Source organism: Dasypus novemcinctus, chromosome 9 (assembly GCF_030445035.2).
Source record: "Dasypus novemcinctus isolate mDasNov1 chromosome 9, mDasNov1.1.hap2, whole genome shotgun sequence".
Classification (NCBI taxonomy): Eukaryota; Metazoa; Chordata; class Mammalia; order Cingulata; family Dasypodidae; genus Dasypus; species Dasypus novemcinctus.
In genome coordinates, this window is record NC_080681.1 from 92,818,063 (window position 1) to 92,839,657 (window position 21,595).

Here is a 21,595-nt window from a genome sequence, read left to right on the forward strand (position 1 = left end):
CTGCAGTCACTGTGGAAACTGCATGTGCTGGGTTCAGTGTGGAAACGAGTTTTCCAAGGGCGATGTATATTAGGCAGGCAGCCAGGAAGCTGCTGCTGCTGCTGCTGGGGGAGGGGGAAGTATGTCTGCCTGTCTGTCTCTCTCTCCCCCTACCCACCCTCTTCCTGTTTCTGGACTGCCACTCTCCAGAAACTCTTTTTGGAGATGTGTTTTGTGTGGTGTGGTGAGCAGAATAACTGGCCTCCCAAATATGCCCCCATTCTAATTCCTGGACCCTGGGAATATGTTAGCTGCATGGCAAAGAGGAATTCAGTTTGCTGATTAGCTGACCTTAAAGTAAGGGGATTATCCTGGATTATCCGGGTGGGCCTAATGTAATCTCCCTTAAGTGTGGAAGAGGGAGGCAGGGAAGGGAGTGTTGGAGAGATGCGAAGGGAGAAAGACTCAGCCGCGCCTTCTGGCTTTGAAGATGGAAGGGGGCTGTAAGCCAAGGAATGTGGGCAGCCTCTCAAAGCTGGAAAAGGCACGAAGGGATTCTCCTAGAGCCTCTAGGAAGGAACGCAGCCACACTGACTTCTTGATTTTAGCTCAACCCATTTTGGAGTTCTGAGCTCCAGAACTATAAGATAATAACCATGTGTTGTTTTCAGCTACACGTGTGTGGACCTTTGTTACAGTAGCAGTAGAAAGCTAATGCATCAGTGCAGCAGGGACGCTGAGACCACGACAGGGAGAGGGCTGCGGTGGGCTCCACGGGGTGGGGGGGAGTTGCGGGTGTGCTCTTTTGTTTTGACCTTATCTGATCCTTTGCCTGGTACCTCACTCTTGGGCACAGATCCCCACTGGCCAGGTGGCTCTACAGGTAGGGAAGTGACCTGCCTGCCTCTTAGTGACCACACGACTCTTTAGACTCTGCCCAGCATCTCCTGCAGGCACTGTCTCCTGAGCCTGGGCTGCCCCCGTCTCCCGCCATCACACCTCCTTCTTCACGGTCCCCTGCACAGTCCCCTCTGAATGGCTTCGCCTTCTGCTTATGCTTTGTTTATGCCACTCCTGGGGTATCTGTTACTTCTGTGACTTTGCGTTGGTGTTCGTGTTTTGGCCACCAGCTTGCTGCCCCACATGCACACACACACCCCTAAGTGAGAGCAACGTGAGAGGCAGAGGAAGGCCACACACCAGGGAGTTGCCAGAACCTGTGTGTAAAATGAGTGGATTCTGCTGGCCAAAGCCAGTTGTGCCCGCGAGCAGAGAAGCCATGCCCTGGGCAGCATGCCGGAAGGATCGAGACTTCAACACAGGGTGCCAGGGTTTCAATCCTGTCTCTGGCACTTGATACTCTGATCTTGGGCAAATCATTCTCTTTTATCCTCATCATAAGCTGGAGGTAAACAAGGCTGACGGTAAAAGCCCTTTGAAAACACACCTCTGCAGGGGTGAGCTCATCGACAGTGTTATTTTTCTCCCCCAGAGGTGCAGCCCAGGAGTAAGAACTCCTCTCTCCACCATGGCATGGGTTGTCCACCCTACCTGGATGCCCTTCTCCCCTTTTCTGAGCACTCTTCACATGCCTCACCCTGGGGAAAACAGGGAAACCGAGCTAGGACTAGGGTGAGGCAAGTGAGGCACCCAGGGTGCAAAATTTAAGGAGATACTTGCCCTTTGGTTGGGCAAGTACAGCTTGGGAAGCTGAAAGGAATCACAGAGGTTGCTAACTCCATGCTCCATTTTATAGAGGAGGACACTGAGACCTAGAGAGTAGAAATGCCTTACCCAAGGACACACCCAAGGGAGCTAGAAGTGGAGCTGGGGTCAGAAGACAGGTCTCTCACCTTCAACTCCAAGGCTGGGTCCACTCTTATTCAAGTTCATGAATGCAGGGGCTAAATGAGTTTATTAATCCAACCCATGCTAATTGAGTATCTGTTCTGTGTTAATACTGTTCTAGAGGTTGGGCTACAGCTTGAGGACATGATAAACAGGGCCTGGTCCTCCACCAAGGAATTTATATTCTTTGAGGAGAGAATAAGTAATTACACAATTAGATATTTAATTACAATGGTGAGAACTGCTCCACAGAGGTCAGAAGGCATGGCTTATGAATGGTTGTGCAGGTGTGTGTACGATATGAATGCACATGGAGTTCCTACTGTGACGCCTCCCGTAAAGGGGTTTACAGTATGGGAGGGGTTTACTGTATAATTTGGAAGACAGGACCAGTGTGACAGGAAGCCTTTAAGTAACAGTACAAGGCTGTGGGGGACAACTGGGCGAGCCAGGCTGGAAGAAGGGCCCAGAATTGCAACTCTGGTTCCTTTTCTTCTAAGGCCCCAGGCCTTCCCCCTCTCCCTTCCTGTTCAATGGTCAGATCACATGAGGTCAGCCCCCCTCATCTGAGAGACTCAGAGGAAGAGTCCTATAGCCAGAAGGGCCTAAGAGGTCAGGAGGAATGAGATGTTGCCATGTCTTGGAACAGAGCTTCTGTTGCCCTGGATTGGGTTCAATGGCTTAGAGGAGCCAGAATCTTCAGAAATAAAGTCTTCTTTGTCTGGACCAAATCCAACTCTCAGCATTGCCTCTTCTCTGAAATGTTGGGGTTAGAAGGAGCCTGGGCTCTAGGACTTAGGCATGCACCCTCCCACCAGCTTAGTAAGTGACCCATACCTTTCTGGGTGTTTCCATGTCTGTGAAGAAAGCTCCTGTTAACACAGAGAGATGAGTGCTGATATTTTACTAAAGTGTCCTGCTTAGATCTTGGGTGAGGCCAGCACCTGGGGCATCTCAGTATGAATATCCTGGGGGCCAGTTTTACTTCTCCCATGCACCAACTGGGCAACTTTGGGCAAGCCCATCACCTCTCTTTATCTGTAAAATGGGAGTGATAAAGACCTATTTTACCCAATTGTTACAATCAAAAGAAGACAGACATGCAGGTGTGGACAATAAGGAACAAGGACTTGCCACCAAATGGGGATACTCTTTCAGGGCTCAAAATCGGATCTAAGTTATATTCCCAGAGTTGGTGACCAATCCTAGTTTTCAGGAAGAACAGAGAAAGCCTCAGCCAACCTCCAGGTGCCTAGGCCAAGCTCTGCCACAAAGGTAAGACCCTCCCCTGCAGATTTTAAGCTGTTTGGAGTCCTGTAGCCAGTAGCACAGAAAGAGAGGTGGCACCTACCCTGAGAAGACCCTTTGGTGGACCACGTACCTCCCAGCTCAGCAAATTAACCTGTTGCTTGGTTCTTGTTTTAGTTTGCTAAAGGCTGCTGGGAGCAATATACCAGAAATGGGGGGGCGTTTATAGTAGGACTTTCTTAGGTTAAAAGCTTACAGTTCTGAGATGGTGAAAGTGTCCAAATCAAGGTGTCATTAGGAGATCGGCCACTGGCAAATCCTGGAGTCCTTTCTCAGATGGCAAGGCACACGGAGGCATCTGCCTCTCTTCCAGATCTTGTTGCTTCAGCTTCTGGCTGCTCTATATGTGGCGTCCTCTCTCCCAGGTCTGCTCCTTTTAGTTCTCCATTTATAAAGGACTCCAGTAAGAGGATTAAGACCCACCCTGGGCCACGAAATCTAATCAAAGGCCCTTAACAGAAATAATTAAACTACAAGTTCCCACCTACAATAGGTTTACATGCACAGGAATGATTAGCTCTAAGAACATGTTCTTTTCTGGGATCCACAAAAGCTTCAAGCTGTCACAGTCCTGGAAAGGGAATTCCTGAATGTGGTGGTGTTGGTAGGGGCGATGCCTGGTTAATTCTTTGCTCTTCTTTCATTCCTTCATTCATTCAGAGTGTTTTTGTTGAGGGCCAGCACTGTGACAAGCACCATGGCACTAAGCATGGGGGATACATGGATGATACGTGTTGTCCTTGCCTTTAAGGCATCACTGTCTGGCAGGGAAGACAGGTACGCAAGAGCATAAATATCACAGTATAGTGTCATCAGTGTTGTAGGAAAGCTGTGTGTGGAGGGTTAGAAGCATTAGAGAAGGGAGTTGCAGCTGGGCTCCTGGAGCAGACGTAGGGGTGGTAGAGAAGAGGGAGCTGCTAGAGCTCCCCCGGAGGAGGAAGTTAAGCTGGCTTTAAAAGGTGGGAGTTTGCCTGGCAGAGAAGCAGAAGATATACCTGAGAGTGGAAGCATGTGACAAAGGGTTCGTAACTCATGAAGAAGGTTGTGTGTCCAGGTATCACAAGGTGGTTGAGGGGCAAGGGGTGAAGGAGAGCATCAGGAGATAGACGGAGCCGGGAGGGCCCCTGCACCATGTGGGAGGAGCCCCCAGCACATCTGGATTTCTGACAGTGGTCAGCAAGTCCCAGCTGTGGTTAAGGAACCCAGTGGCCTAATCAGACCTGTGATGTAGGAATGCCACTCTGGGCAGGATGGAGGGTAGACTTGGGGGGTGAGGGGAGTCACACCAGACATGGGGGGAGGCAGTGAGCCATGCAAGAGGTGTGGAAGCCTCAGCCAAGACGGTGGCAGTGGGGTGGAAAGGAGCTAATAGGCCAGAGAGACCCTAAGGATCTGGTTGATGGAGGACCTGGTGACATGCAAGGTGGGGCATGCGGCGAGGGGCAGGAAGACGGCTCCTGACCCTCCCACAGATGTCTCAGGTGGCTCTCAGGGCCCCCATACTGAGATTCAGAGTCTGACCCTGGACAGGCTGCCCACTGCTCTGGCCGTGGGCTGCTCACCTGTGACTCAGGAGAGCAGGGTCAGCAGGGGGGTGAGGGGGTTTGAGCCCCTTGGGGTCCCAGTCCCTGGCTGACACCCCATCTGCTGAGTCCCTCAAAAAGAACCAGAAGAGAGTGTGGATGCTGTTGGGGCTGATTCACTGTCTCCAGCACAACCACAGATATTTTCCCCTATCACCCAGGGGTAGTAAACTTAAGAGAACTCCATGTTTATTAACTCAACCAAAATTTTATTGTCACCAGTTACATTCAAGGCTCTGTGACTGATACGGAGATGAATCACACACGCCCAGATCCTGCCCTCAAAGAACGTGTGGTTAGACTGTGATGCCGGCAAACATTTGTATTGTATAATGCTCCTAACACATGGGGTAGAGAGGATAAATGCCACAATAGGGAGACCAAATGCTATAAAGGGCCTGAATGAGAGATTGTTTCTGGCTGGAGAGGGTGGGTTCGTGGAAGGCTTCGTGGAGGAGGTGGCAGATGAGCTGGGCTGGTGTGGACTGGACTTGGCTACAGTGAACTGGGGAAGAATGTTCCAGGCAGAAAGAACTGCACGGAAGCGTGAAACTCCAAGGATGTTAGTTTGGCAAGAGCAAGGGACTTTTAGGGGAGCATTTTTGTCAGAGGTAATCTGGCATATTTGTGAAGGTGAAGGAGATCCTAAATTCAGACTCTGTCATAGGGAAATCATAGAGGATTTGGGACAGGGAGTGCATGGTGTGAGCTTGGCGTCAAGACTGTTTGTCTGGCCTTAAGGAGAGGAAGAGCTCATACGTTGATTGGTCCAGATGAGGGAATGGGCATGGGTCTGAGCAGGGACAGTGGCAAAAGAGGGTTCAATCCATGTTTTTTGATATTCATTAAGGATTTGGTTGAACACTGTTATAACCACTTTATGTGGATTAGCTGATTGAGCCCTCCCCAAAATCCAGCCGGGTAGTGCTGCTATTTACAGATTAATCCACTGAGGCGCAGAGATGTTAAATAACTTGCCCAGTGTCGCCTGGCTAGGAAGTAGAGGAGACAGGATTGAAACCCAGTAACTGGTCCCTTAAATCTCTCTCTAAAATGGGTTGCCCAAAGGGAGTGAGCAGATTAAGGAGACTAAGGGTGGCTCTGCCAGGGTTTGGACAGTTTCTTGCAGCAGTCAGACACGCAGCCCGTGGGCTGGCTGGCTCCGAGGGCTGACCCAGGGCTACAGGTCCCTGGCTGCGGAAGCAGCGTCGCCTCGCCCCTGGAAATCGTAAAGGGCCCCAGAGGGCCTGATTTGGTTCACCGACTCGAAACCAGAGCCCACATATAGGTGGTGACAATGTAAATAACTGATGCAATGGAAACTTTCTATGGAAAAAAGGGACCCACTCACGCAGCCACAGAGTCCAAAGGAAGGAAGAACGCCACAGCAGACCAAGCAGGCTCTGTAGCAAACAGCTTCTTTTGGCACAGCCTTTTCTGTCTGATTGAAACTTCACACTGGTGGGAGGGGGTGGGGTAGCGCTGGGCAGGAGGCAGGGCAGGTCGGAATCTCCGCCCGAAGCTTGGCTGGCCCCTGGAGGGCCCCGGGTCATCAGGCTTCCCCTCTGAGCCAAGGAGGCAGCCGTGTGTGGGCAGAAAGCAATTCCCCCTCCAAAAATACACATCCTGTGTTGCAATCTTCTCAGTGGGCCCTGCTGTGGGTCAGTGACTGAGGTTATGCAGTCCCAGGGCCTCCCAGGGGTCTCGGCCTGCCTTCCTTTTTTTTTTTTTTTACATCCCTCCTATGAATAGGCTACAGCAATCCTGCTTTGGATTCTAATATCTTCTTATTTTAGATGACAAAATAATTGTAACTAATAAGTAAAGCAAGAAGATCAGAAGTAACCAAATGAGGAAAAGGAAGAAGGTCATTTTTTGAAAAGTCAGAAAATGTATTATCTTATTTAATTCTCATAGGGAGACAGGGTATGTGCTGTTGCTTCCATTTTGGAGATGAGAAAACTGAGACTGGAAGATGCTAAATGACTTGCCCATGGTCAAGAGACAGAGACAAGTGTTGCCCCGTTTGTTCTAACTCCAAAGCCCTGGGCTCCCTTTCTCCTGTGCAGCACTGCCCACACCTCCCTCAGTTTTCTAGGCCTCGGTTTCCTTCACTGTCCGGTGGTGATGATGGTGCCTACCTACAGCCTCACTGTGAGAATAAGATACTCTAGAGGCAGCCTTGGCACATGGTTGGCACCCAACCAAATTCAGTGTCCTTGCCTGCCTCTGGCTTCTGTCTCTACTGGGGAGACTTACGGACTTTATTGGGGGAAGCAATGTGGGTTTGGGGCTCCTTGGGAAGATCACTGATTTTCTAGCCCATCTTCCCACTAGATCTGTGACACCCTGAGGGCAGGGACCCTCAGGGTCTTCACCCTTGCACCTTGGAGTCTGGCCCAGTGATAGGGAGCATGTTGTTGGTGGCCACTCAGCTAGGTGCAGCTGGACCTCAAATGTGGGTCAGTCCAGAGGGCTTTTTATTGCACCCAGAGAGGGGAGAAGATGTCCTCTCTGTGCCCTTGTGGCACCCTTCCGGTGAGAGAGGCCGGCCACAAGGTGTGGCCTGGTGCTGCAGGAAGCGACTCCTCTACCCTTGCTTGAGCGCTAGCAGTTCTCAGCACCTAGACCTCAAGGTGCAGCTTCTCAGGTCTCGTCGGCACCTCCTCCCCCTGCCGCTCCCTGGTTCTCAGAGACTCCCAGGCTGGGGGCCCTCTCTGTACCATATAGCCCCACCCTCCCCCTTGCCTGCAGTGCCTAAAAATCAGGAATATTTCTTCTGCCTAATTCCAATACTAGAATTTGTGGGCAGAGTATTTCTGCCTATCACTAAATGGAATCCATTACCCTATACTTTAAGTTCCTCTTTTTCTGTCCTCAATACAAATGGAAATGCATCACCATCTATTTTTAAAAACCCTGCCTAGACTGGAAAACATTTCCTAGGTGTTCTCAAAACATGCCTTGTCCACATCAAAGACCCTGAGCTCTGTTGCCTTTCTCAGCTAATTCTCCTTGTTTGGGACACCTTGCTAATCCGTAAGTCAGCTCCCCCATGAGTGAGCAATTTCTGTCTGCAGAACACAGCTTAGAACCTGGAAGGATTCAAAAGTGGCCTTTGGGCTGCCAGATGCACGGGACATTGTTCACAGATTAAAGTGCAGGCACTCCAAGGCAAAGGTGAGTACCCTTAGGCCTTGCTCATAGCCTAGTAACTTTTACTTTAGGTGCATTTCCAGTAAGTTTATCCATTTGGAGTTCCTGCTGCCGCAGTTGAGAGCTAGGCGGTCAGATGAAGAGGACAATGAGCGCCCAAAGCCTGACCATAGGGCAGGAGGCCGGGAAACTTGGCAGAGCCAACCCCGAACTGGAGCCAGGAGGAGGACAGCTTGACAAACAGAGGGAGAGGGACCACCAGGTGTCTGATCATAATTGAAGACGGGCACTGGCATTTGAGTGCCTACTGTGTACCAAGCCCATGCTAGATGTCCCATACACTTTGTCGCATCTGCTCTGCACCTGGGGGAGATGATGTTTTTCAGTTTTTACTTACAAGGAAATGAGGCTCAGAGAGGTTCAGTAATTTGGGTGAGGTCACAGAGCTATTAATAGGTAAAACCAGGGTGTGAACCCAGGTCCTTCTGAAGTCAGAGCTGAATCTCTCTTTGTTATGCCTTGCTGCTTTTCCTGGCACTGAGTAAATGAGGCATTGCGGTCATTCTGTTTCCCCTCCTACTTGCCAAGTATCCCAGGATGATCCACCAAGATTATTCCATGTAATTCTGTCACGTGTGTCCTAGTGTCTTGGATTTTCATGTTTTCTCGTTGATCAACAGCAAAAATAAAAATAGAATGATTTGCCCCACAGTTCCCTGCCCTAGACAGATCTAACTCAGCTTTCCCATATGCCATCCCTGCCTGTCTGCAGATGTCCCACTCACAGGTCCACAAAGGAGGGGCATGCTATATATGTCAGGAAAGGCCCGAGGCCTCAGGACGAGCATTAGGTGTGAAGGCCCCTAACATGAGTCCAAAGTCCTGCTGGCTGCCTTGGCAGCCCTTGGAAGGCAGCTGTGTTGTGACCCACTCCACCATGACCACTGGGTGGGGCTGACCCCTGGTAGGCATCTGGCGGAGGGAGGTTCTTCAGTCATTCATCACATGAACTTCCCCTGCAGTGACGCCAACCCCCATTACCCAGGCCAGATGTGGGGCACCCTCTACCTGCCAGCAGAGAACCCGTGCTATGATGCTTCCATGGGGGAGTGGAAGAGGAAAGGATGGGCCCTCCCTCCTCATGGCTTTGGGTGGGGCCTGCACCCCGACTGGCCAAATGCTTTGGAACTGGTCCTGGCCCTTCCTGCCCTGGGTGGGCACCACCTTGCAGATGGGCCCCTCTTCCCTCAGTGGACCCTTCCCTATTCAACCATTTCCTAAAAAGAACATTTTTACATCATTTTTAAATTACAATTTAAAAATTGTTACAGTGATACATGCTTATTGTTTTTTAAAAAACGGAAAGAGCATAGAAATGCATAAAGAAAAAAATGCATATTCCAAACCCCACCCCAGGGTGTGTTGACAGCTTGGTTTTTTTCCTCCAGGTCCTTTCTAGGATGCACAGTTACAAGATATGTATGTGTCTGGATTTTTCTTTCCCCTTTTTCACACAGTCCCATTGAGAGGAAATGTATGTAGACTGGAAGGTTTACAGTTCAATGTTAAGTGTGTGAACTCTGGAGTCAGAATGAGGTTGACCAGTTGATCGGGTATCTTAGCCTCTCCAAGTCTCGTGAAAAACAGGGGTAGTGCCAGTGCCTTCTGTACAGCAGGCTGTGAGGAATAAGGAAGACTACCTGTGTGAAGTGCTAAACATGGGGCCTGATGTATAAAGTCACAATGACTCTCTCCTTCTGTCAGGAGTATATATTTTTAATTAAGAACAGTTATTGGTCTTATCTATTCCATTGGGTAGATTTCTCATCATTTACTTATTAAACTAATTCCTTCCTGATGGACAGTGAGGTTGATTCCATCTTCACTGTTAAAAATGGTGCTGCAGTCATCTATCTGTGTGCATTTGTGTGTATGTTGGTCTCTCATGATATATATATATTTGTGCGTGTGTGTGTGCATGTATACCTGTCAAGCTGTTGGGTCAGCCTAAATGTTGGTAGACATTGTAAGAAGTTTCTCCTAATCTTCAACCCATCAGCAGGGTTTGAGAAGTCATTTTTTAACACTTCTCTTCAACACTGAATGATAGCCATCATTTTTGCCTTTGCTAATCCAACAGGATTAAAAAGTGTTATTGACTTTTAATATATGTGTCTTTAATTATTAATGAGGCCTAGCATCTTTTTATACTTTTATTAGATATTTTATTTCTTGAATAACGGTCTGTTCATTTCCTCTCTCCATTTATTGGCTATTTAGCTTTTCTTATTGTTTTGTGATTGCTTATTACATATTATGGCTATTAACTCTATTTACATTGCAAATAATTTTTTTTTTTAGAAAGTGTGAGTCAATAATTTTGTATATAGACAAACTAACTTTCAAGTTTAAAAACAACAAGCAAACAGTCATCAACATACAACATGTAACCCAAGGAATATTTTCCCCCACGAACCCATAATTAGGGATTTACTAAAGAATGAGATTTAGACAACCAAACTAACTGAAGAGATGTCAAAAGTAAGCCTGGTGGTGGTGAACATTAAATAGATATTTCCATATAGAACAAAAACTAAAAAGGGAAAAAGACTAAATGAGGAATATAATTGAGAGTATAATACGTAAAGGCTATATGTTCTGAAAATCAATTTTCAAATAATTTTAAGCATTCTGTCATTTGTTTCTTTTTCTTTCTTTTTTTTTTAGGAAGTACTGGGTATTGAACCTGGGACTTCATATATGCAAAGCAGGCACTCAGCCACTGAGCTACACCTGCTCCCCATGTCATTTGTTTCTTAACTATGTTGATGGGACCTTTTGTTATATGTACTGTCTAATATTTTATGTAATCAAATTTATTAATCTTCTTCTTTAAGATCACTAAGATTCAGTTTATGCTTTGAAAGCCATTTTCCAACACTAAAATGTACAAATACTCTAACAGTCCTGGTATTTTTCATGGATTTATTTATATTCTATGTTTATTTCTATATGCATTCCTCTGTATGTATGGTACATGTATTTTTAAAAAATTCAGCACCCTTCCCTACACTGTATCCCACTTTGTTGCTTTTCTTCATTGCACTTAATTACCATTTGTCATACTATTTATTTTCTGTCATACTATTTATTTTATCTACTTGTTTGTTTATTATCCATCTCCCCTGGCTAGACTTTCAGCTCTGTAAAAGACCTTTTCTGTTTTGTTCACTGCTGAATCCTCAATGCCCAGAACAGAGTCTGACACATAGTAGGCACTTAACTAAGTATCCATTGGGTGAATAGAGAGCCAGCCAATTGTTCCAAGTCTTTCATTTAAATAATCCATTCTTTCTCCACTAATTTGAAATTCCATCTTTGACAGCATTTTCTGTTTCTTCTGTAGTTACTGGTCTACTTGGGCATCCTCCCTGTTCTTTAGTCAGTTTTGTAATTTGCAATTTTCTAGAAAATCAGCAGTTTTCAAATTCGTAAACTTATATATAAAATTCCCTTAAATTAAAAAAAAATTTTCACATATATGGTCACATCCCCTTCTTACTGCTTATTTTAATTTTGCCCTTTACTGCTGGTCATATTTGCCAGTGGTTTGTCCATTTTGGTGGTCTACTCGAAGAACCAGTTTGTGGTTTTATATTTATTTTGGTGTGGTTTTTGTCTTTTTCTAATTCATTTATTTTTGTTTTCGTCTTCATTCGTTTCTTCTAGGGTATTTTGTTTTATTCTTTGTCAGTTTCTTGGGTTAGATGCTTAATTCATTTAGTTTTAATGTTTTTTTAAATCTTATAATGAAAGCATTTAGATTTTGTATATTTATCTAAATGCAGCTTTGATCATTTTCCACAGATTTGGAAAAGATGGGTTCTCAGTGTTGTACACTTTTAACTATTCTGTAATTTCAGTTTTGCTGTCCTCTTTGATCCAAGTTACTTTTTTAAAAAGTAGTTTTGTCATGTGCATAATTTACCTATTTATTTTTTGCTACTTGCTAATTTCCAATTCTGTTGCAGGGAGATCTGAGGCTGTTGTCTGTATAATTTGCACATTTTGAGATTTGAGATTTTCTTGTATTATAGTATAAGGACATTTGAAAAAAGTGTTTTCTCTGTTTCTTGACTAAATGTAAGAATTACATTAACTATATCTCTAACCTCTATGTTAATTATCCTTCATATTATTTGGGGAGCAATTACTTGTACCATCAAATTTTGAGTAATATGTTCAAGACTTTTACTCTTCCTTTTTAACCTTCTCCTTGTGCTTCTAAGAATGAATTATTTCATATGTATTTTGTGGTTCTCTTATTCAGATTGAGAGCAAAGGTTCATGAATTTTGTATCTTCTTGGAGAAATAAACCCTTTAGCAATATAAAATATATAAAATGCCCCATTTTATATTTTGCATTCTGTCTGATGTTAATATTGACTTTCCTTTTTTTTTTTTTAGGAGGTACCAGGGCTTGAGCCCGGGACCTTGTACATGGAAGCAGGCACTGAAACCACTGAGCTACACCAGCTCTCTTGTACTTTTTTTTTTTTTTGAGCATTTTACCTATGTCTTTTTTTTTCCCATTTGATTTCAACCTTTTTTGTTGGTTTGTTTTAACCATGTTACTTCCAAACAGGAGACTCAACCTGATCTCTTATCTAAAAATAAGGGTAAATTAAAATAATCATATTATTGCATCCACTAGTATGTTTGGTTTTACTTTTGCCATCTCATGTTTTCCTTTTATTATACTTTCTTCTTTGGCTTTTCCTTTCCTAACTTTCTTGGATTGAATCTCTTTGTTCCTTCCTGTTCACCCCATCACACACACTGTGTGTTTAGAAAGATCTGCATCTTATTTTTCTTCTAGAAATAGTTACCCTTATATATAAAACAAATTTGGAACCCATATTTCTCAATTAATGTCAAGAATTAAATGGGATCCAATAAAATGAGACTGTCATTCTCAACATTTCGTCATCTACATTTATTTAGATTTGACTGTACAATTTATTGGTTTTACTATTCATCTCTGATTTCTTGTCTTTCCTTGTCCTTTCTTGAATTACTTATTCTGATACAGTTTTTGTGTTACAGGAGTAATTTTTTTTTTTAAAGAAAAGATAGGTAAGTGGCATACTATTTTAATATTTGCTTTGAAACTTGACTGAGTAAAGGGTGTTGGGGTTTTAACCCTTTGCCCTCAAAGCTCTGTAGTTCTTGCTCCATTGCTTTCAAACAGTTGATGCAGATATCAAGGCCAATACCAACTTGATTCTCAAAATTTTTGTAGAGACTGTCAAATGTCAGTTCCCTAAATATCATCAACCCAACCTATTGATAAGACAAAGCTCATTTTATTGTTCATGGAGGTAAGGGAGAACACGACCTCCATAGAGCATTGACTGTGGCTCAGAGAAGGGAGGTAAGCTCAGCATTTGTTAATGATTAGAAGTTTCTTTTAAGACAGGTCTTTCAGTGCAGGGACTTGATTAAGACTGTACAAGAATCACAATGCAGTAGTCCAGGACTGGTGTAAACAGTGTGGTGAGGATTTTTGTGGTGAGGCAGGAGATTCAGAGAATCTGAGGGCACAAACTCCGTTGATTGAAGAATTGATGGGTCCTTCAGGAAGTTTCTGTAAATGAATAATCAAGCTACTTGCCCAGCAGTAGTCTCCTGGAATAGAAATGTTATGCTAAAGAAGACTATAAACTGCGGGGTGGGGGTGGGGGGTCGGCGGTCGCGTTCTGTTCTCAGCATCTTTTTTTGCGGAGGAGGGGGGAGGAGTTGGGAGGGTAGTTCCTGATTCCCTCTTCATCCGTGTGTTTCAGGAATTCCATCCAGCCTGCCCTTGCCCCAGCTCCCGCTGCCTCTTGCTAGTGGTTCTTTCCCTGCCCATTTGGGCGAGACGAGCTTAGCTCTGATTAGATTTTCTGTCATTACCACTCATCTGCTTTTCCTCAGAGTTTCTGGCCAGCTGTGCTACTATGGATCTGTTACTTGTACATTTCCCTTTTAATTGCAGTGGCTTTTCAGGGAGAAGAGGTAAACATATGGGCTCAGGTGCATCTAGAACAGGCTGTGTGTGCGCCGCGCACGCAGGTGTGCGTGCCCGGCTGGCGGACGTGCAGCTGAGGACGGCCGCGCTGGGGTGCGCGAGTCGCGGCTCTCGAGACGCCTCTCTGCTCCCAGTCAACAGATCCTCTCTTCTCCTCCAGCGCACTCTTGGTCCTGACCGCATTACCTCACTGATTAAAACGATTCCCTGACCTCACTCTGCTTGCAAGATCAAGTCCAGGCTACTTCATCTAGCAAACCCTCCATGACCTTGCTCCCGCCCAGCCCTTGCCCGCTTCCCACTCACTGTCCCCTCCAGCCCCACAGACGGTGTGCAATTTATGATCACCCTGGGACGTTTTGGGGTGTCCGGTTTAAAATGCCATCCCCCTCTCTCTCATGAACAGACAGCTTCTGTTTTTCTCTCTGCCTGCACCATATTGTAACTCAGAACCTGGAACTCTGTAAGGCATTTCTTTGATTCCTTGCCCATCTTCCCCCAATCACTGTGATCCCCTTGAAGGTAGAGGCTGAATCTTTACCTTCTTTGACACCCAGCTCCTGCCCCCTATCCCTGGAAATGACCCAAAACAGGCCCAGAATGCATCTCTGCTCAATGGCTGAACAACCTAACTCGGTTCTAAAAAGAACCGTTCTGCACTGGCTGTGTGAGACACTGGGGCAGCCGCTAGGGGTGGGCAATGAGTTGGACTGCCGAGCCCCAGGTGTGTGCAGTCTAGCAGGACTCTGTGCACGCTGGACACTGTTATTTATCCTCAGACAGGCCCAGCAGTTGTGCTCTGGGATTCTGGGGAGGCAGCACTTACATCCATGTTGGGGGGGGGGGGTGGCTAGCTGAGCCTTCTGAGGGAGGATGGGCAGAGTTTGGCCAGCTCCACTGGTTGTGGGGGAGGGAAGTCGCTTCCAAGCAGAAGGAAGGGCATACTCAAAGGCTGGGAGGTGGTTTGTAGAATAACAAGTTGAGAAACCAGTGTTTCTACCCTGGAAGGAATACAGCGCAGCAATTTTTATTAATAGATCTGTTGGGGACTAAAAGGCCTGTGGATCATGGAAAACTGCAGAGTAGTGAAAAGTGTGCATGGTTTGGATGACAAAATAAGAAAACGATAGACCAGAATCAGGCCCCAGTCTAGCCACTCCGTGACCTTGCTGCTGAGTGGCGGGGTTGAGCTGGCTGGATTTATACTAGCAGCAGGTATGGTGGGGACCTCGGTCGCCCTAAAATCCATAGAAATCATCAGTGTGGTGTGGTTGTCAAAACACTAACAATTCCAGGACTCGCTAATAAAGAGAATGATGCCCCAGATGAGGAAGGTGACAATGCCCCAGGCCCATGTTCAGGTTACTCCAGACCTAGATTATTGAGTTCCAGTCTAGGAAAATACTCATGGAGTTCTACAACTCATACCACGCGCTGGATATTGTTCTAAGCCCTTTACATGTCCTGACTCATCAAAACCCTTAGAGGTGGGAGCAGATGTGGCTCAAGTGATTGAATACCTGCTTGCCACATGGGAGGCCCCAGGTTCAGTTCCTGGTGCCTCCTTAAAAAAAAAAAAAAACCAACTCAGGAGAACCAGTGTGGCTCAGTGATAGAGGACTGGCTTTCCACATATAAGATCCTGTGATAAAACCCAAGCCCCCAGTACCTCAAAAACAAAAAAAACAAAAAAACCCTATAAGGCACTTGCCATTATTAGCCCAGTTTGTCAGGTACTGCATGGCTAAGCAACTCTCCAAAAGCACAGAGGTAATAAGTAGAAGAGCCAGGCCTTGAAGCCCTAGAAGCCTTGTTCTCAGCCACCCCATCACACTGCCACAGGCAGAATAACCAGAGCTTAGTCCAAAGAGCAGCAGGGTGATGACGTGCCATGGCATACTCAACTGAAAACAACCCAGACTTTCTGGTTTAGGAAGCAGTTTTTTTCCAGCTGTATTTCGTTTGTCCTTACAATGACCCAGTAAGTGAGTTATGTAAAAATGATGCTCACTCATTCATTCAGTAATCACTGCTGAGCTACTGCCCTGAACCAGGGTTCCCCTTGTCCTGAATGTTCTGTTCTGTTTAGCAAGTAGGGAAATACAATGTGCTCTTATGTCTGTTATCACATTTAGTTCTCACTCACACCCTTGGAGCTATCACTTTTATAGGCTGTATTGGTTTTCTGTTGCTGTGTAACAAATTACCATAAACTTAGTGGCTTAAACCAATGTCCATCTATTAGCTCACAGTTCTGTAGGTTGGAAGTCTGGTACGGTGTGTCTGGGTTCTGCAAAATCAAGGTGTCAGTCTGAGTTCTGGTCTGGAGGCTCTGAGGAAACATCTGCCTCTGAGCTCGTTCAGATTATTGACAAAATCCTGTTCCTTGTGGTGGAGGGACCAAGGTCCCACTTGCAGGTTGTCTTCCAGGGTTGTGCTCAACTACTTGAGGCAGCTCTCAGGTCCTTTCCTCATGACCCCATCCATCTCCAAGCCAGCAACCCAGTCTTCCTTTTGGCTCACATCTCTCTGACTTCCTCATCTGTAAGCAGCCAGAGAAAGCTCTGCTTTCCAGGGGCTCATGTAATTATGTCAGGTCCACTGGACAATCTCCCTATATGGTCAATTGTGCCAAGTAGCATAACCTAATCATGGGAGGAAACTGTCACATTCACTGTCCTGGGGATTTCGCAGGACATGTACGCCAGGGGGACAGGAAATTTAGGGCCATCTTAGAATTCTGCCTACCACACAGGGATCGGCAAAGTTAAATGCAAGGTGCAAAGGAGTGTGTGGTGGGTGCCAGGGCCACCTGCCACCCACCAACTCCCCTTGCAGGGCATGGGGATCTGGCCCTGCATCAAGAAAAGCAGCTTGGGCTCCTGGGACCAAGCAGAGATTTGTCTGTGGCTAAAGTAGTTGATGAGAACAGACTCCCCTTTGACCATGCTTTCCCAACATCCTCTGCAGGACTGGAGGCACCAACCCAGGAGCCTTGACTTCGTTCACAGAGAAACCTCAGGAGACACTGGCCAGGCAAGCTCTCCCCTCCAGAAGGAAGAGCAGCGTGTAAGGGGAGGGCAGCAGCAGGAGTGGACATGAATGCTGGTTTTCAAAGAGAACAGCGTTTCAGTTTTGGTCATCGGAAGTGGTGCCTTCAGCACAGGTAAGAAATGGGCTGTCACTGAAGATTCTTGCTGGGGGCTCAGTTTTGGTCTTTCTTGCATGAACTTGCCTGTGTTCTTCCTCTTAAAATTTTTTTTTTTTAATATTTATTTATTATTATTATTTTTAATTACATTAAAAAAAATATATGAGGTCCCATTCAACCCCACCGCCCCCGCCCCCCACTCCCCCCACAGCAACACTCTCTCCCATCATCGTGATACATCCATTGCACCTGGTAAGTTCATCTCTGAGCATCACTGCACCCCATAGTCAATGGTCCACATCATAGCCCAGACTCTCTCACGTTCCATCCAGTGGGCCCTGGGGGGATCTACAGTGTCCCGTAATTGTCCGTGAAGCACTATCCAGGACAACTCCACGTCCTGAAAACGCCTCCACATCTCATCTCTTCCTCCCGTTCCCCACACCCAGCAGCCCCCATGGCTACCGTTCCCACACCCATTCCACATTTTCTCTGTGGACATTGGATTGGTTGTGTCCATTGCACACCTATGTCAAGTGAGGGCTTAGATTGCACATGGGTACTGGATGCACTCTTCCCGCTTCTAGTTGTAGACACTCTAGGCTCCATGTTGTGGTGGTTGACCTTCTTCAACTCCATGTTAGCTGAGTGGAGTAAGTCCAATAAGTCAAAGTGTAGGAGCTGAAGTCTGTTGAGGCTCTGGGCCTGGGTGTCATATTATCAGTCCAGAGATTCAAATCCCCTACATATATCTTAAACCCAGCACCAACTACAATTCCAATAAAGTAGCATGCAAGTCTTGTGAAAAGAGATCCCCTCTGAGTCCATTTCCATCATGCAGAAACACCAGCTCCAAAGAAGGGCCATCTGTCATGGCAGTGAACCCCTTCTGCCATGACCATAGAACCCGTGGGTCTCTTTATCCCTCAAAAGAACCAATACCTGGGGTTGTATCTACCTTATCTGTCTCTTAGACTCTGTTCAGTTGTACATAGGGGTATTCCTTCTGACAACCTCCAGACTCTTTTTTAGAGACTCACAGCCTTATAATCTCATTTCTCCTTTCCATTTCCCCCTTACATTAGGTCAAACCGCTTCCCGAAGTCATGTTATTATATGTAGACAGGTATATTCTGCTGTTCCGCATTGAATCTTTAATTCAAGGTCATTTTCTAGTTGCTTCTTCAGCTGGTATGTGGTAGTGATCCCTCGGTGCCAGGGAGGCTCATCCCCGGGTGTCGTGTCCCACGCTGGGGGGAATGCATCACATCTACACGCTGAGTTTGGCTGTGAGAGTGGCCACATTTGAGTAACATGAAGGCTGTCAGGAGGAAACCCCCAGGCACAATGCTACTCTAGGCCTTGTTCTTATTGCAGGTGCATAGGCTCAAAAGTGTAGTCATTAGTATCAAGAGCCCACTGTTGGGCCCTCCTTCCTTCCTGGTTCTTGCCGTTGCACCTGGAGGATTATTATCCTTACCTTCTTTGAGCCTTTGTGAAAGCTGTGCTGGAAGTCTCCTCTAGACTCTCTGGAGTTCATGAGTAGAGGCTTGGAGTGTCAGCACTTTATCTGGTGCTGCTGCCCCCTGAAATGCAGTCTTTTTCCAAAGTCCTCAGATTCCATTCTACCCTGACCCCCCTGCCCACTTTCAGAGGCCTCTCAGCAATGTTGAGACAGAGCAGCAGTGCTTCAAGGCCTTGTTCGTGAGGAATTGAAGGGACTTGGGGTTCGGGGCAGTGGTTCTCGACCCTGGCTGCAGTTAGAATCGCCTGGAGAGTTGTTGAAAATTTAGATACCAGGGCACCATCTCCAGAGATACTGACTGAATTATTATTCTTATTTTAGTCCTTCAGAGATTCTTATGTACAGCCAAGCTTGAAATCGACTGGTTTGGAGATAATAGGCATGAGGTAGCTAGGAGCTCTTTGGATCAGGAATCAGTCTTTGGCTTAGTCAGACTGTGGATGGAGTATACTGATCTCACCCGGGATGGGGGGAAGGTGCCTGGTCATTGAAAAGCAGAGTAGTTTCCTGGCCTGCTCCACTCCCTCCAAATCAGACCCTCAGGGATGAGGACTCAGTGTCATTTGATTCTGATGAAGTCAAGGCTTAGGAGCTCTGGGGTCACTTTTAAGGGATCTGTTAAATGCTCAGTCTGCATAGGGGGTCTGTGGACTTGGCTGTGACGTCCCACGAGGCATTCCCCAGCATATGCTGTGAGCATGGGCATGGCCCCTTCCCCAAGGGCTCTGCAAGCAGGAGTTTTCTCCTATGAGGAGCAGCCTCAGCTGGAGCGGGCCCTCCAGGAAAGCCTGTGGCTGTCCCCAGAGCCCCGGGACCCAGGATCCCCTCATCAGACATCCCTGTCCTCCACACCCTCAAGCTTTGAGGAGCACTTTCACCTGGCCCTGGAGTTGTCTTTGCAGGAGCAGGAGGAATCAGCTCCTGAGTTCCAGGGTAGAAAAACTGTGCATTTGAACTTCATTTTGAGGGGGAAAGTTTGGTGTGGTACTTAATAGTATAGGCTTTGTGTTTTTCTGGATTCAAGCCCAAGCTCAGGCATTGACTGGTTTTGTAATGTTAGGAGATGAGTTGCCTAGGCTTTCTCTTCCTCATTTTTCTCACTTATAAAATGGGGCTAGCCATGGTACCTATGTCATAGGGTTGCTGTGAAGGGGAGAGAGAGAGAGAGAACTTGCACATAGCAAGGGTTCCCCAAAGATGAGCTTGCCCTTTTGACTCATGCAACCAGCTCTGCCACCACCCTGCCCTCCATGCTTTGTCACCTGGTCCTAGGGTGTGAGTTCTCGAGAGTCAGGGTGACATAAAGGGGACCAATACTTGCCTGACCCTTTACACACCAGACTGAATCCTTCAAAATCCCCCCAGTAAGGCTTTAGTACAGGTAAGGAACCTGAACAGAGAAAAGTTCATATTTTAAAGACAATCACACAACTAGTGAGGGGCAGAACCTACAAAGGACTCAGCACTTTCTCCTCCCCACAAGTGCTTCCTGAAGAAAGGCTGAAACAGCTTTGAGCATGACCCCTCCCTCCGGAACAGCTGCGTCTTAACAGGAATCAATAGCACCGTAATGAATGGCTCTCCCTTCCTTGGCATCCCGGGACACATCCTGGTGCCTGGATTTAGTTTTTCTTTCATTCTGCACATGTCTCAGTTAGATGCTTAGGGGTCTCCTCCAGAGCAGTCTTACAGCAGGCTCTGGATTTATTCAGCTGGGTGTGCAATAGATACATAAACTGGTCAGGAAGAGACACTTCTAAGGGATGCAGGCAGAGGTCTGGGGGAACTGTCTTGGGTGGTGCAGATAAGGGAATCCTCCCCAGACCTGGCCTTCACCCCTTTCCCACTTCACTCCCAACCTCTTTTTTGTCCATGTGGGATCTGCCAGCTGCAGGGCAGGAGCTGCAGAGGATGAGACTTGCCCAGAGGGAAATGAGCTGTCAGTTCCAGCAAGAAATCTGGCCCCCGCCCCATCCCCTGCTGTCCCTGGGGAATAAAAGCATCTGTGATTAATGGGGTGCTGACTCGGTGCTTCTGGAGTGTTCAGGAGATCACAGCCCATTGTTGGCATAGCCTCCCCTGGCCACCAGTATGGAATATATGATATCCAAATGAGGCTAGGGCGCAGGGCCCAGGCTGGCAGGTGTGCCAGGCAGGAGCCGGCAGCGAGCCACCCTTCAGGGCTTCTGCAGATTCCCCTGCGCTGAGGCGGAGAAAGGCCCTTTGACACCATCTGGGGCTTGGAGCAGCTGTTACTGGGATTATTGGAGGGCAGGAAGACTTAGAGTCACATCCCGCAGGGGCATGGGCCCAGAGTGCCCCAGGCCAGGCCCCCCACTGAAAGGGGCTATGATTTTCTCCTGTCCCGCTTGAGGCTCTGGTCTCCCTGGGGCCTGGTGTTTGTCGGGAAGTTGCTTAGGGTCACAGGAGGGATGAAGACTTGGCGGTCAGAGAGGTCTTTGTTCCAGGCCTGGCTCCAGAATGTTCCCTAACCCCCCTGAGCCTCAATTTTCTCATCTGCAGTAATAATGGCACATATGTCAGAGGGTTGTCATACTTCTTCAATGAGAGGATACACATAAATTTGCACCTGTGCACAGCCTGTCACATGAGAGGTCCTCAGTAAAAGCCACTTTTCTCTCCTCCCTCTCTATCTCCCCCTCTCCAAAGAGCCACTCTGTCTTCAGGGTGACAGATTCAGGGAGGTTCTGTTATTTCCCCTTTTCCTACCATCAAGAATTGAGCTCCATGGACCTTGGGCCCTAGAGAGACCTCATCAGTTACAGGTGAACAGACAAGCATTGAAGCATGTTTGGCAAAACAAAGTAATTCCTACAAATGCTTTGCCCTCTCAAATGGCAAATTTCCTGGCACCAAAATTTCCTTGAATTAATTGAGTTTGATGAGAGGGGAGAGTCTAGGGTAGCATCCTTCCCGAGTCTGGGAGGGGGTGACAGAGACTAGACTCATGACT

General features: G+C 46.9%; 1 protein-coding gene across 1 annotated transcript in view; it reads left to right on the forward strand.

Moving 5' to 3' along the window:
* Positions 1–21,595, forward strand: part of HIVEP3 (HIVEP zinc finger 3) — a 521,951-nt gene that overhangs the window by 386,589 nt on the left and 113,767 nt on the right. Inside the window, exon 4 of the mRNA XM_058303790.1 lies at positions 16,916–17,111. The gene's annotated coding sequence lies outside the window, so the exon portion shown is untranslated. The remainder of the gene's footprint in view (positions 1–16,915; positions 17,112–21,595) is intronic.